Source organism: Panthera onca, chromosome E1 (genome assembly GCF_046562875.1).
Source record: "Panthera onca isolate mPanOnc1 chromosome E1, mPanOnc1 haplotype 2, whole genome shotgun sequence".
Classification (NCBI taxonomy): domain Eukaryota; kingdom Metazoa; phylum Chordata; class Mammalia; order Carnivora; family Felidae; genus Panthera; species Panthera onca.
Window position 1 is genome coordinate 37,354,557 of NC_138352.1, and position 13,478 is coordinate 37,368,034.

Sequence of the window (13,478 nt, forward strand, 5' to 3'; positions counted from 1 at the left end):
CCAAACTTGCACTCTCACCTCTCACTACACTCTAGTCAAAGAGATCTTTCAGTTCTAACAACACTCACTGTCTGTTGGGCTCTTTGCAGATGCTTCCTCCAAAACCCTTGTCCTCCCAGCTCCATATCCTGTAGGTCTGGGGAGGGTCAAGGCCAGGCCACCAGTATCCAGGAGCTCAGTCTTCATCACCCATTTCATTGCCCTGCTTGCAGCATGGCTCCCCTGCCCTCACCTGTGTTTTGTCCAGAGAGTCTCTTCTAACCTCTCTAGAGGCTCCATTAAAGGGTTTAAACAGGTATTAGGCAGGTCTTGGCAAATTGCCCCTTCCCCTGTCACTGAGGAACCGAACTCAGAGTAGCTGACCCATCTGTGTCTTACTGGTCGTGCACGGAGTCCCAGATCTTTGCCCTGCTTGCTGTGTCCCTTGCCTACTCTCAGAGTACCCAGGGAGATACATGTCTGTCTCTTGTGTCTAACTTCATTTTCTTGATTTAAACCCTTTCATGAGAAGCAGCTTTACTCAGTGACTGCCACTCTTGTGGAGACACCGACTAGCAGCTCTAGAAACTAAATGATCTCTTAGTGGTATTGGGAATTCACTGCGTGCGGGAGTATAAAAGCATGACCTTAAGAGGTAAGGCCTTGAGTTTGAATCTCAACTTTGCCACTTCCATTGCGCAAAGTACTTGAATTTTCTTGTTCTGTTTCCCTCTCCATAAAATGTTAGGATTGTTGTGCACATTCACTGAGATCTGTCCCTGGTTGTTTCACCTCCCTCTTTCCCCAGGTGAATAAGAGAGCTGCCGTCCCCACAGCAGACACCATTGGGCGGCAAGGCTCTGGTCCTCCCACACGTGAGCAGAGCTGAACCATTGCATCTGGGAGAGCAGGAGAGGCCTGGGCGACAGCCAGTTTGTGTGTGTGCATATCTGAGAAATGTCTTGATTAGGATGTCTGAAGGACTGGACCCAATAAAATGTCCCTCAACCCCCTGTTGCCTTGGCAGGTGGCACAAATAGCTGAATTTCCTATCTTTCTGGCTACCTTCTCTTTTTCAGTCTCGCTTGGCTGTTCGACCTCTGCTGAACTTCGAGAGCCATTGGTGCACTCCAAGGTTCTGTCCTGAGTTTTCTTACCCTATCTATACCCTGCCTCTAGGTGATCTCACTGAGTTCCTTGAACTGTATTTTTCTTAACTTTTTATTTCAAAATAATTGGAGACATCTTTATAAGTTACAAAAATAATAACAGAGTTTGCCTGTTCTGGACATTTCCTATAAGCAGAGCCGTCTAATATGTAGTCTTTTGTGACTGGCTTTTTTCATGTAGCATAATGTTTTCAAGGTTCGTCCACACTGCGTTGTGACACCAGTTGCTTCATTCCCCTTTTTTTGACTGAGTGATAACTCATTGTATGGATGTGCCACATTTTGTTTATATTATCTGTTGAAACATTCAGATTGGTTTTACTTTTTTTTAACAGTTTTAATTTTTTACTTTATTTAAGTAAACTCTACGCCCGGTATGGTGCTTGAACGCAACATCCCCGAGATCAAGAAGTGTATGCTCTGACCGAGTCAGCCATGCACCCCTTTATTTTTTGGCTAGTATAAATAATGCTCCCATGAACATTTTGTATGAGTTTTTGGGAGGAGGTATGTTTTCACACTTCACTCGGGCATGTACCTGGGAGTGGAATTGCTGGGCCATCTGTAACTCCGTTTGAGTATTTTCCAAAGTGGCTGCACCATTTTACATTCACCCCCGCAATATATGAGGGCCAGTTTCTATGTATCCTCGCCAACGCTTGTTATGTGTTTTTTTTTTTTTTAATTTTTTTTTTTAACATTTATTTATTTTTGAGACAGAGAGAGACAGAGCATGAATGGGGGAGGGTCAGGGAGAGGGAGACACAGAATCCGAAACAGGCTCCAGGCTCTGAGCTTTCAGCACAGAGCCTGACGCGGGGCTCAAACCCACGGACCGTGAGATCATGACCTGAGCCGAAGTCGGCCGCTTAACCGACTGAGCCACCCAGGCGCCCCTGTTATGTGTTTTTAATTGTAAACGTTCTAGTGAGTGTAAAGTGGCATCTCATTGTAATATTGACTAATACTAATCTTGCCTAGAATAGTTATTACTGTGATACTTGCTACATTTTCTACTTCTATCATTTATTCCATGTTTTTTTAATTGGAATTGTGCTATAAGGAAAAACCATGCCGTTTCCTCCATTTATTTACTCAGTTATTTATGTGTATCAGTATGGACTTGTGGATGTTTATTTTATGGGTCATAACCCATTACTTTATTTATTTATTTATTTATTTATTTATTATGAGTTTGTTTATTTTGAGAGAAAGGAGATGAGCTGGGGAGGGACGGAAAGGGGGACAGAGCATCCAAAGCAGGCTCTGTGCTGACAGCAGAGAGTCTGATCCGGGGCTCAAACTCACGAACCATGAGATCATGAACCATGAGTTCAGGCCCCACCTTAGACCTGAAGTCAGACACTCAACCGACTGAGCCACCCGTGCGGCCCTATCAGTGTTTATTTTGTTGCTCATCTGTTATCCCAGATTTGGGCATCAGGAGTGCCTTCATCTTGGTTCACGGATCCTTTCAACATGTACCCATGGTCTTCTTTGTGCTCCTTACTTTCTGGCTTCATAAAATGTTCCAGGCAGCTTTTGCACTTCTTTACTCCCTTGCCATCCTTCTGTACTTAACCCCAGTCCTAGTCCTGACACCAAAAATTTCTCCAAGGAACCTTGGTTCCTTTCACTGGAGATGTGGTTAGAAACCAAGATCTGGCACTAGGTGTAGCTCATTGCTGCTAGCAACTCCTTGACTTTGAGTTGAATCCTCCAAAGACCCCCACATTGGTATTATCATCCCTAACCTCATTCCAGAAATCCACACTCCTATTGCCAGTTTCCTGCCTTTTGTTTCCTCTTGGATATCTAAGGCACTTTCAGCAGAGCCCTTGATATCCAGCACTAACTGCCCCTTTCCCAGTTTCCCCATTTTAGCAGACTACACCATCATCTGTGTCGTTGCCCAATGTAGAAATCTTGAAGTTCTCCTCTGCTCTCCACCACCCATGCGGTCCATCAACAAGTCCTGTTGACTCTACTTTCAAAACCTGTATCTGTCCACTTCCTTGATCCACTACTATCACCTAAGTCTGGGCCACACAACTTTCCACCTGGACTAAATGCAAGTGACCTTCTAACAGTTGGTTTCCTACTTTGATTCTTTCCTTCTCAAATCTATTCTCTTTACAGCAGCCAGATTGCCATGACCATGCTTAAATTCTCTCAGTGTCTTCTTGGCACATTTTAATAAAATCATATTCCTTGCCTGCCTTCTAACCTAGCTGACCTGCTCCTTGCCTGCTTCCCTGACTTTACCCTGTTTCTAGACTTTGCACCTGCTTGAGCCTCTGCCCTGGCTGTTCCCTATTCAGAATGCTTTTCTCTGATTTTTGCAAAGCTGCCTCATTCTTGTCATTCACATCTCAGTTTAAATATCACCTCCCCAGAGAGGAACTCTTCCAGACCATCTACTCCAAAAACGCTCACAGAAACATCACCCTGAATTCTTAGCATCTCACCGCCTGTGGGTTTTTTTCCTCATGTGTATCCCTTCATATGTTGAATGTCCCCACCCCCTGCTTGCTTGTAAGCTTTGTGAGAGTGTGGCCTTGTCTGTCTTTTTCTTTCTTTCTTTCTTTCTTTCTTTCTTTCTTTCTTTCTTTCTTTCTTTTAAGGTATAATTGGTAATATTAATTTCAGGTGTACAACATAATGATTCACTATTTGTTTATATTGTGAAAAGGTCATCATAATATGTTGTTCCTATCTGTCACCGTACAGGTACAAAACTTTTTTTCTTGTAATGAAGACTTTTAAGATCTACTCTTAGCAGCTTTCAAATACGCAATAAGGTATTATTAAGTAGAGTCACCATGCTGTACATTACATCCCCATGACTTATCTTATAACTGAAAGTTTGTACCTTTTGACTTCCTTCATCCAATTTGCCCATCACACCCCAATCCCTCCCTGGCAACCAATCTTTTCTCTATATTTATGAGCTTAGTTTTCATTTGCTTGTTTTTTAGATTCCACGTATAAGTGAGATCATACAATACTTGTCTTTCTCTAACTTTATTCACCTAACATAATGCCCTCAAGATTCATCCATGTTATCTCCAATGGCACAATTTCGTTCTTTTTGGTGGCTGAATAATATTCCGGGGTGTGTGTGTGTGTGTGTGTGTGTGTGTGTGTGTGTACATCTTCTTTATCAACTCATCCATTGGACGTTTAGGTTGTTTCCATATCTTGGCTATGGTAAATAATACTGCAGTGAACATGGGGGTTTTCATTTTCTTCAGATAAATACCTAGAAGTAGAATTGCTGGATCATATGGTAGTTCCATTTTTAATTCTTTGAGGAACCTCCATACTGTTTTCCATAGTGGCTATACCAATTTTTTAAAGATTTTACTTTTGGGGCGCCTGGGTGCCTCAGTCGGTTGGGCAGCCGACTTCAGCTCAGGTCATGATCTCGCGGGCTGTGGGTTTGAGCCCTGTGTCAGGCTCTGTGCTGGCAGCTCAGATCCTGGAGCCTGCTTTGATTCTGTGTGTGTCTCTCTGCCCCTCCCCTGCTCGCTCTCTGTCTCTTTCTCAAATAATAAACATTAAAAAAAATTTTTTTTTGAAAGGTTTTATTTTTAAGTAATCTCTACACCCAACGTGGGGCTTAAACTCACAATCCTGAAATCAGAAGTAGCAAACACCACCAACTGAGCCAGCCAGGTACCCTTGTGGCTGCACCAATTTAAATTTCCACCAACAGCTCATAATGATTTTCTTTTTTCCACATCCTTACCAACACTTGTTACTTATTGTCTTTTTGATAATAGCTACTTTAACAGGTATGATGTGATATCTCATTGTGGGCTTTGGGTCTTTTGAGAGAAAGAGCACGCACGCATGCAAATGGGAGGGGCAGAGGGAGAGAGAATCATAAGCAGGCTCCACACCTAGCACAGAGCCCAACGTGGGGCTCAACCCAGGGCTCGATCTCACAACCGAGAGCTCATGACCTGAGCCGAAATCAAGAGTCAGATGCTTAACTGACTGAGCCACCCAGGAGCCCCTCATTGTGGTTTTCATTTGCATTTCTCTGATGATGAGTGATATTGAACAACTTGCCTGTTGGCCATCTGTCTGTATTTGTTGGAAAAATGTCTATTCAGATCTGCCCATTTTTTAACTGGATAGTTTGGCTTTTTGCCATTGTGTTATACGAGTTCTTTATATGCTTTGGATATTAACCGCTTATCAGATACATGATTTGCAAATATTTCCTCCTATTCTGTAGGTTGTCTTTTCATTTTGTTGATGTCTTCTTTTGCTGTGCAGAAGCTTTTTATTTAGTTTGATGTAGTCCCATTTTTTTTTTAATGTTTATTTATTTATTTGCTCTTGTTGACTTTACTTTTGGAGTCAGATTTTAAAAATCGTTGCCATGACCAATGAGAGGATGTCTTCAATCATCACTGTATACTCAGGGCCTAGAACAATAGTTGGCAAGAGTCAGTGCTCAATAAATATGTTTTGAACGAACAAATGAACAGGCAGAAAACAAAGCAGGCTGTTGGCCTTAAAACTCTCTGGGAAGTCAGTGCAACATACTGGAGTAAGAAGTAAGAACTAAAGGGAAACCGAAATATTTCCTGCTGAGATGGCCCTGACAACTGAGCTGTGGGGAGGGGCCTCAGCAGAATTAACTACAGAATAGCAGGGACTCAAATACTTTGGAGCCAGTGGGAGCAGCCCTCGGAATTGGGGTCTGGGCTTTTCTAAGCAAGTAATTTGATCAACTAGGCTCCTTAGCCTGAGCTCAGCGATCTCTCAACTACTGCCACACTTGGTTTTATCAGGAGGGGTTCCATCCTGCTTGGTCATTCATTCACTCAGAGACACGTATATGGAGGCTTCTGTGTATAAAGTGCCAGGCCAGGTGTGAGAAATAAAAATGAAAGAGTTACAGGGGGAGAAGGTGCTGGATCAGAATATTTTTATCTTTATTTTATTTTATTTTATTTTATTTTTAATGTTTATTTTTGAGAGAGACCAAGTGCGATCAGGGGAGGGGAAGAGAGAGACACACACACACACACACACACAAATCTGAAGCAGGCTCCAGGCTCCGAGCTGTCAGCACAGGGCCCTACATGGGGCTCGAACTCGTGAACCGCGAGATCATGACCTGGGCTGAAGTTGGACGCTTAACCAACCGAGCCACCCAGGCGCCCCAGATTCTTATCTTTAAAAAGGAAATATGTAAATAAGTGTCTACTGCAGGTAGAAAAAAAACTACAGGAGATAAAATCAAGTGCAATGGAAATTCAAGCAAAGGGGGAGTTTTCTCAAGTTGAGGAGTCCCCCAAAAGTTTTATAGAGGAAGTCATGTTCAACTTGACCTTGAACAACTTCTACATAAAAAGTATTCAGTTTCACTTGGGTTGAAGGAATCAAGTGCCTTCATGCTTCCAGGGCTAGAGATTAGCGATCACCCCTTTGAAGGACTTTCTCTGGCATGGTATATAAAAATGGAGACACTTCTATAAAAAATGTCAAAGTAGCAGCTGAATTTGAAAAATATGCTGCGTAGGGGCCGTGCCTGGGAGACTTAGTTTAATCCTCACATCAACTGTAGAATTTACTCAGAAAAAATAAAAAAAAATTTTAAAGAAAGAATTGGGGTACCTGGGTGGCTCAGTCGATTAAGTGTCCAACTTTGGCTCAGGTCGTGATCTCACAGCTCGTGGTTTCGAGCCCTGCCTTGGGCTCTGTGCTGACAGCCCAGAGCCTGGAGCCTGCTTTGGATTCTATATCTCCCTCTCTCTCTTTCCCTCTCCCACTCATGCTCTGTCTCTCAAAAATAAATAAACATTAAAAGCAATAATAAAAAAAAAAAAGAGAGGCATGTCACCCGCCAGAGAGAGCCTATCTTAAGTAGCCAGGTGTATGGAGATCCCAAAACTGAGGGACCTCGGAAGCTGGCCAAGGAAGTTTGTCTTTGGATGTCTCCTGGCTGGTTTCTCTGTCCCTGGAGCCACCTATCTTTAGAGCTCCCTGCTGTACTCTGCTGAGTTTATATTTATGCTAGATCAAATTTTTGAACTGATTTTCTCTTTGTGAATCATAAATTTTAGAACAGAAAATATGTGGTTCTGGAATTTGTGAGAGACAGGACTGCTGTATGTGTTGCTTTACTGGGTGCTTGCTTTAGAGAAGGAAGACACCGGCCTCTAATTGTTCACCCAACCCAATATGGTTCTTTCTGGTCGTAAGGCTGCATTCCTATACGAATTAACCTCTACCTCCTACCTCCAAGGAACAGCTCAAGTGCTGCTTACATTGTTTTTTAACTAAAGATCTCAAAAAAACAAAAGGAAATCCCTAGAGTCTGACACTCCAAGCAAACCTAGGTCTGGGAGAATTGACAGACAAGGATTTAGGTGAATAGGCAACCCATTGTCCTCCCGTCTCACCTGAGGTCAGCTCACGTGTGGCAGGGGTGCTTGATGTGTCGGTATCTGCTTACTTCCTCTTTGTGTGATATTTAAGAGGTGATTACCTTACGAGGCGCCTGGGTGGCCCAGTGGGCTAAGTGTTCAACTTGATCTCAGCTCAGGTCTTGATCTTGGGGTCATGAGTTCAAGTTCTGCGCTGGGTGTGAAGCCTACTTAAAAAAAACGAGGTGCGTGGCGCCTGGGTGGCTCAGTCGGTTGAGCGTCCGACTTCGGCTCAGGTCATGATCTCACGGTTCGTGAGTTCGAGCCCCGCGTCGGGCTCTGTGCTGACAGCTCAGAGCCTGGAGCCTGCTTCAGATTCTGTGTCTCCCTCTCTTCTCTCTCTGCCCCTCCCTGGCTCACACTCTGCCTCTCTCTTTATCAAAAATAAGTAAACATTAAAACAAAAATTTATAAAAAAAAAAAAACAAACCAAAACGAGGTGCTTACATTAAGGGAGTACTCAATCTGCATATCTTTCTTTACCCACTAATCGAAAAGAGTTCTTAAATTTGCAGCTAGCAGGTTGGATTCCCATTTATTCTGTAGGCAGGATGGCTCTATTTAGGGTTCCCCTTCTCAAAAAATAGAAACAGGGAAAGGCAACAAATTCTTCTGAAAAAGTGTATGGGGTTATAGCAGACAAGGGTAAAATGCCTATCACAAAAGATAACCTATTTTACTCATCAATGAGCTGTGTGTCCTTTGACTTCTCAAGGTCCTGGAGAAATAGGAGTCCAGCGGGCAGTAATCTGTGGGGACCCCTACCTGTGCTTTAAGCATTGGGTAGTTTAAAGTAGCACGCTGCCCCTCCTTGGTTAGGAAATGATTTCTGAGCCCTTGTAGGGGGCAATACAGCATAGGAAATGCTGGGCTGAAGGATGAAAGTGTCTGTGCTGGCATGCTTCTGCCCTCAGGTTACAGTCTGGGGCCCTGCAGATGGAGGGACCCCCAAGCACTTTAACCTCTTGCCAGGACGGAAATGGAGGCGTGCCCGAAAGCCTCAAAATTTGTCAGGTCTCTGGTTTTTTTCTACGCCGCCTCTCTGCCCCACACACAGAAGGAAAGAGCACCTTGGCTCCCTTACCAGCAATATGGAAGAATGGCCCCCCACTCCCCATCTCAGGATCACCCCCACCTCCAGCCCATAGGAACTCAGATGCTTGGAGAACTGCTGGCCTATGAAATCAGCGAGCCCATCCTGCCCCATCCTCTTAGAATGCAGGCAGGGCAGAGTCTTGACTGAACTAATGAATCCTTTCTTCGGGATGTGTTCTTCCAGTTTCATTTTCCTTCCCGTGTTGCCTTTATTTCTAGAATTCTGGGAGCCATACTGATCATTGTTTCTACACATCATTATTAAGGGAGAGATAGGGAAACATTCCCATGGTAACAGTTTCATCTCAAAATATCTGAATGCTATTAGCTGCTTTCCCCTCCAGGGAAAAGACTAGATTTTTTTTTTTTTTTTTTCATCTTCATCCTCAGAGTAGAGTTGACAACTCCTGTCTATCCTGCTGGGAGGCCTACCCAGGTCAGGAGCAGAGAGGAAAGCCCAGAGAACAGAATTTGTTTCCTAGCTGACCTCACTTTCTGAACAAAGTGAAAACATTTTTAAAAAAACTTAAAATTTATATGGTTCTCACATTGACCTAGGGAATGGCTGGTGGGAACACAGACGAAAATACCAACTTCTTTACTCCAGGGGAAATCATCACCTGAGAGCACCCGAGATGGGCCAGCACAGATGTGGCTCAAAGCCCCACATGCCACGCTATCTTACTGCAGAGGAACATGGTTTGAGCAAATTCAGACATCTGTGCTGATCATCGGAGAGGCAGGGGAGAGGAAGGGACAAAAGGCACCATATTTTATATTCATGACATACTTTATAGCCGGCAAGGGACTTTTTGTATTGAAATAGGATGCTGAATGAGATGGGATGCATTTGTTTTAAGCATGTGTATTTGTTGTCTCACAGTTTTGGTGGGTCAGACATTTGGGAGCAGTTGAGTTGGGTGGTTCCGGGTCAGGGTCTCTGATTAGGTTACAAACTGCCAGCTGGGGTTACAGTCATCTGAAGGTTTGACTAAGGCCTCAGAATCCCTTTCCAAAATGGTTCACTCACATGGCTGTTGGCGGGAGGCCTCAGTTCCTCACCACATGGTCCTTTCCCCATGGGGCTGCCTGAGGTCATGGCGGCTCCCTTCACCCGAGAGCAAGTGATCCAAGAGATAGAGAACAAGGAAGAAGCTGAGTTGTCTTTTGTGACCTAGTCTTAGAGGACACACATTGCTTCTGCCATATTCAGTTCATTAGAAGTGAGTCACGAAGTCCAGCCCACACTTAGGAATCGAGGTCCACCTCTTGAAGGAAGGAATATCAAAGACTTTGTGAACATATTTTTAAATTGCTATATCATAGTAGTTATGAAAAAGAATGAGTCAGTGCTATATGTACTGATAATGAAACAATCTCCAAGATACATATTCAGTGAAAACAGCAAGATGCAGAACATTGAGTAAGTTTGGATACCATTTGGGGTTTTTAAAAGCGATGAAGGATATATATGCAAATATACCTATATATGCTTTCATATACATAGATTATCTCTTGGGGGATATTCAGTAAACTGGCCTCAAGGAGGAGGACTGGGGACAGAGGTAGGAGAGTGATTTGCTTTCTGTACCTTTTGAATTTTATTTGTGCAAGCATTTCTCTTCAATGACAAAATAAAATTTAATTTTAAAAATTGATTAAAATAATAGAAATAAAGGGGCACCTGGGTGGCTCACTTGGTTGGGCCTCTGACTCTTGGTTTCGGCTCAGGTGACAATCTCACGGTTTTATGGGTTTGAGACCCACGTCGGGCTCTGCGCTTATAGGGCAGAGCCTGCTTGGAATTCTCTCTCTCCCCCCCTCTCTCTCTGCCCCTCCCCCACTTGTGCTATCTCTCTCTCTCTCTCTCTCAAAATAAATAAAATAAACTTTAAAAAAATGACAGAAATAGGGGCACCTGGGTGGCTCAGTCGGTTGAGTGTCCGGCTTTGGCTCAGGTCATGATCTCACGGTTGGTGGGTTCAAGCCCCACGTTGGGCTCTGTGCTGACAGCTCAGAACCTGGACCCCGCTTCGGATTCTGTCTCCCTCTCTCTCAGCCCCTCCCCCCACCTCAAAAATAAATAAACATTAAAAAAAGATAACAGATATAGATAACATTGTTGAAAGAACTCAGAGCAAAAGAATGACCAGCTTGAGATAGAGTTCATTTTTAAAAGCTACCAAGGTAGATGATCTGGGGGGTGTTAATGTGCTTGCTTGCTTGTTTATTTTCTTTGAAGCCAGTTTGCTTTCTTTGAAGGCATGTGTTGAGACAGGAGGCTGGAATCATGATGTTCAAGGAAAATAGACCGAGCTCTCTGAAGGAGGGCTCTTGGAAGAGAACTTCCTCGAGCTCCCACGCCATCTATATACCCACCTACCTGTATTTGTATGTGGCTAATGTACTTTCTTTCCTGTTATTACACATAAACTGTCCACAAGGCAGCCCATTACTTCAGCACTGGATTCCAGCCCCTCTAATTTACTCCAGCAATTCTCTCTACCTCTTTCTCTCTCTCCCCTCCCACACCCACCCTCCTTCATCAACCATTTTTCCTCCTGGATCTCTCTATACAAATATATTGTTATCGCGGCCATCTGAAAACATTATCTTCTTGTCCTCATTCCTCTGTGCCCCTTTGTTGCTTGAAAGTTTCTCCCACATCTCCTCCTATTCTCTTTTGAAAACTTGGGATATAATTCACATACCACAAAGTTCACCTGCTTAAAGTGTGTGATTCAGTATATATATTCACAAAGTTGTAAAATACTCACAAAATTGTAAAACTGTCACTGTGATCTGATTTCAGAACATTTCATCACCCCAAAAAGAAACCCCATACATGTTAGCAGTCACTGCCCCCCACCCCCCTGGCAAACACTAACATACATTCTGTCGCCATGAATTTGCCTATTCTGGATCCTTCATACAGATGGAATCGTACAATGTGTGACCTGTGTCTCTGGCTTCTTAGCATGTTTCCACAAGGTATATCCATGTTATAGCATGTATAAGGATTTCGTTCCTTTTTATGGCCAAATAATATTTCATTGCATGGATATCCCACATTTTGCTTATCCATTCATCAGTCGATGGATTTAGGGGTTGTTTCCACCTTTTGGTTATTACGAACAATGCCGCTACGAATATTTGTATCCAGGTTTTTGGGTGGACATACGTTTTCAGTTTTCTTGAGTATATATTTAAGAGTGGAATTGCTGGGTCATGCTTTAACTTGTATTTAAAATTCTGAGTAACTGCCGGACTGTTTTCCAAAGCAGCTGCAACATTTTACATTCCCACCATTCTTTCCCACTGTTAACACTTGTGATTGTCCATCTCGCTTTTGTAGCCATCCCAGTAGGTATGAAGTGGCATGTCATTGTGGTTTTTGATTTGTATTTCCCTAATGACTGATGACGTTAAGCATCTTTTCATGTGCTTATTGGTCATTTGTATGTTGTCATTAGAGACATGTCTATTCAAATCTCATGCCCATTTAAAATTTTTTCTTGCCATTTGCAACTACGTGGACGGAACTGGAGGGTATTATGCTAAGTGAAATTAGTCAGAGAGAGACAAATATCATATGACTTCACTCATATGAGGACTTTAAGAGACAAAACATGAACATAAGGGAAGGGAAACAAAAATAATCTAAAAACAAGGAGGGGGACAAAGCATAAGAGACTCTTAAGTATGGAGAACAAACAGGGTTGCTGGAAGGTTGTGGGTGGGGGATGGGCTAAATGGGTCAGGGGCATTAAGGAATCTACTCCTAAAATCATTGTTGCACTATATGCTAACTAATTTGGATGTACATTAAAAAACAAATAAAATTAATAATTTTTTTCTTTTTACTAAGCTATAACTGTTACATATTCTGAATGCTACTCCTTTATCACATATATGATTTTCAAGTGTTTTCTCCCATTTTATGAGTTGTCTTTTCATTTTCTTGATTTTCTTTGAAGCATTTAAGTTTTTTTTTAATTTTTTTAAATGTTTTTATTTATTTTTGAGACAGAGAGACACAGAGCATGAGCAGGGAAGGGGCAGAGAGAGAGGGAGATCCAGAATCTGAAGCAGGCTCCAGGCTCTGAGCTGTCAGCACAGAGCCCGACGCGGGGCTCGAACTCACAGACTGTGAGATCATGACCTGAGCTGAAGTCAGATGCTTAACCAACTGAGCCACCCAGGCGCCCCCCGCATTTAAGTTTTTTTTTTTTTTTTTTTAAGTTTTTATTTATTTATTTGGTGGGGGAGAGAGAGAGCATGAGCAGGGGAGGGGCAGAATCCCAAGCAGGCTCCTCATTATCAGTGCAGAGCCCAGCGCAGGGTTCGATCCCATGAACCATGAGATCATGACCTGAGCTGAAATCAGGAGTTAGATGCTCAACTGACTGAGTCAGCCAGGTGCCCCATAAGTTTCCTTTTTTAAGTAGTCTCAACACCCAACATGGGGCTCAAACTCATGACTCTGAGATCAAGAGTCACATGTTGTACTGTTGAGCCAGCCAGGTGCCCCTAAAATTGTTCTCTTAATTTCATTTTCAGATTATTCACTGCTAGTATATAGACATGCAATTGATTTTTATATATTTACCTTATATCCTACAACTGAGCTCTAATAGTTGTGTGTATGTGTGTCTGTCTGTCTGTATTCCTTAAGCTCTTCTATACATAAGATCATGTCATCTGTGTATAGAGATAGTTTTACTTCTTCCTTTTCAACCTAGGTTCCTTCTATTTATTTTTCTTTCTTAATTGCCCTGGCTAGAAC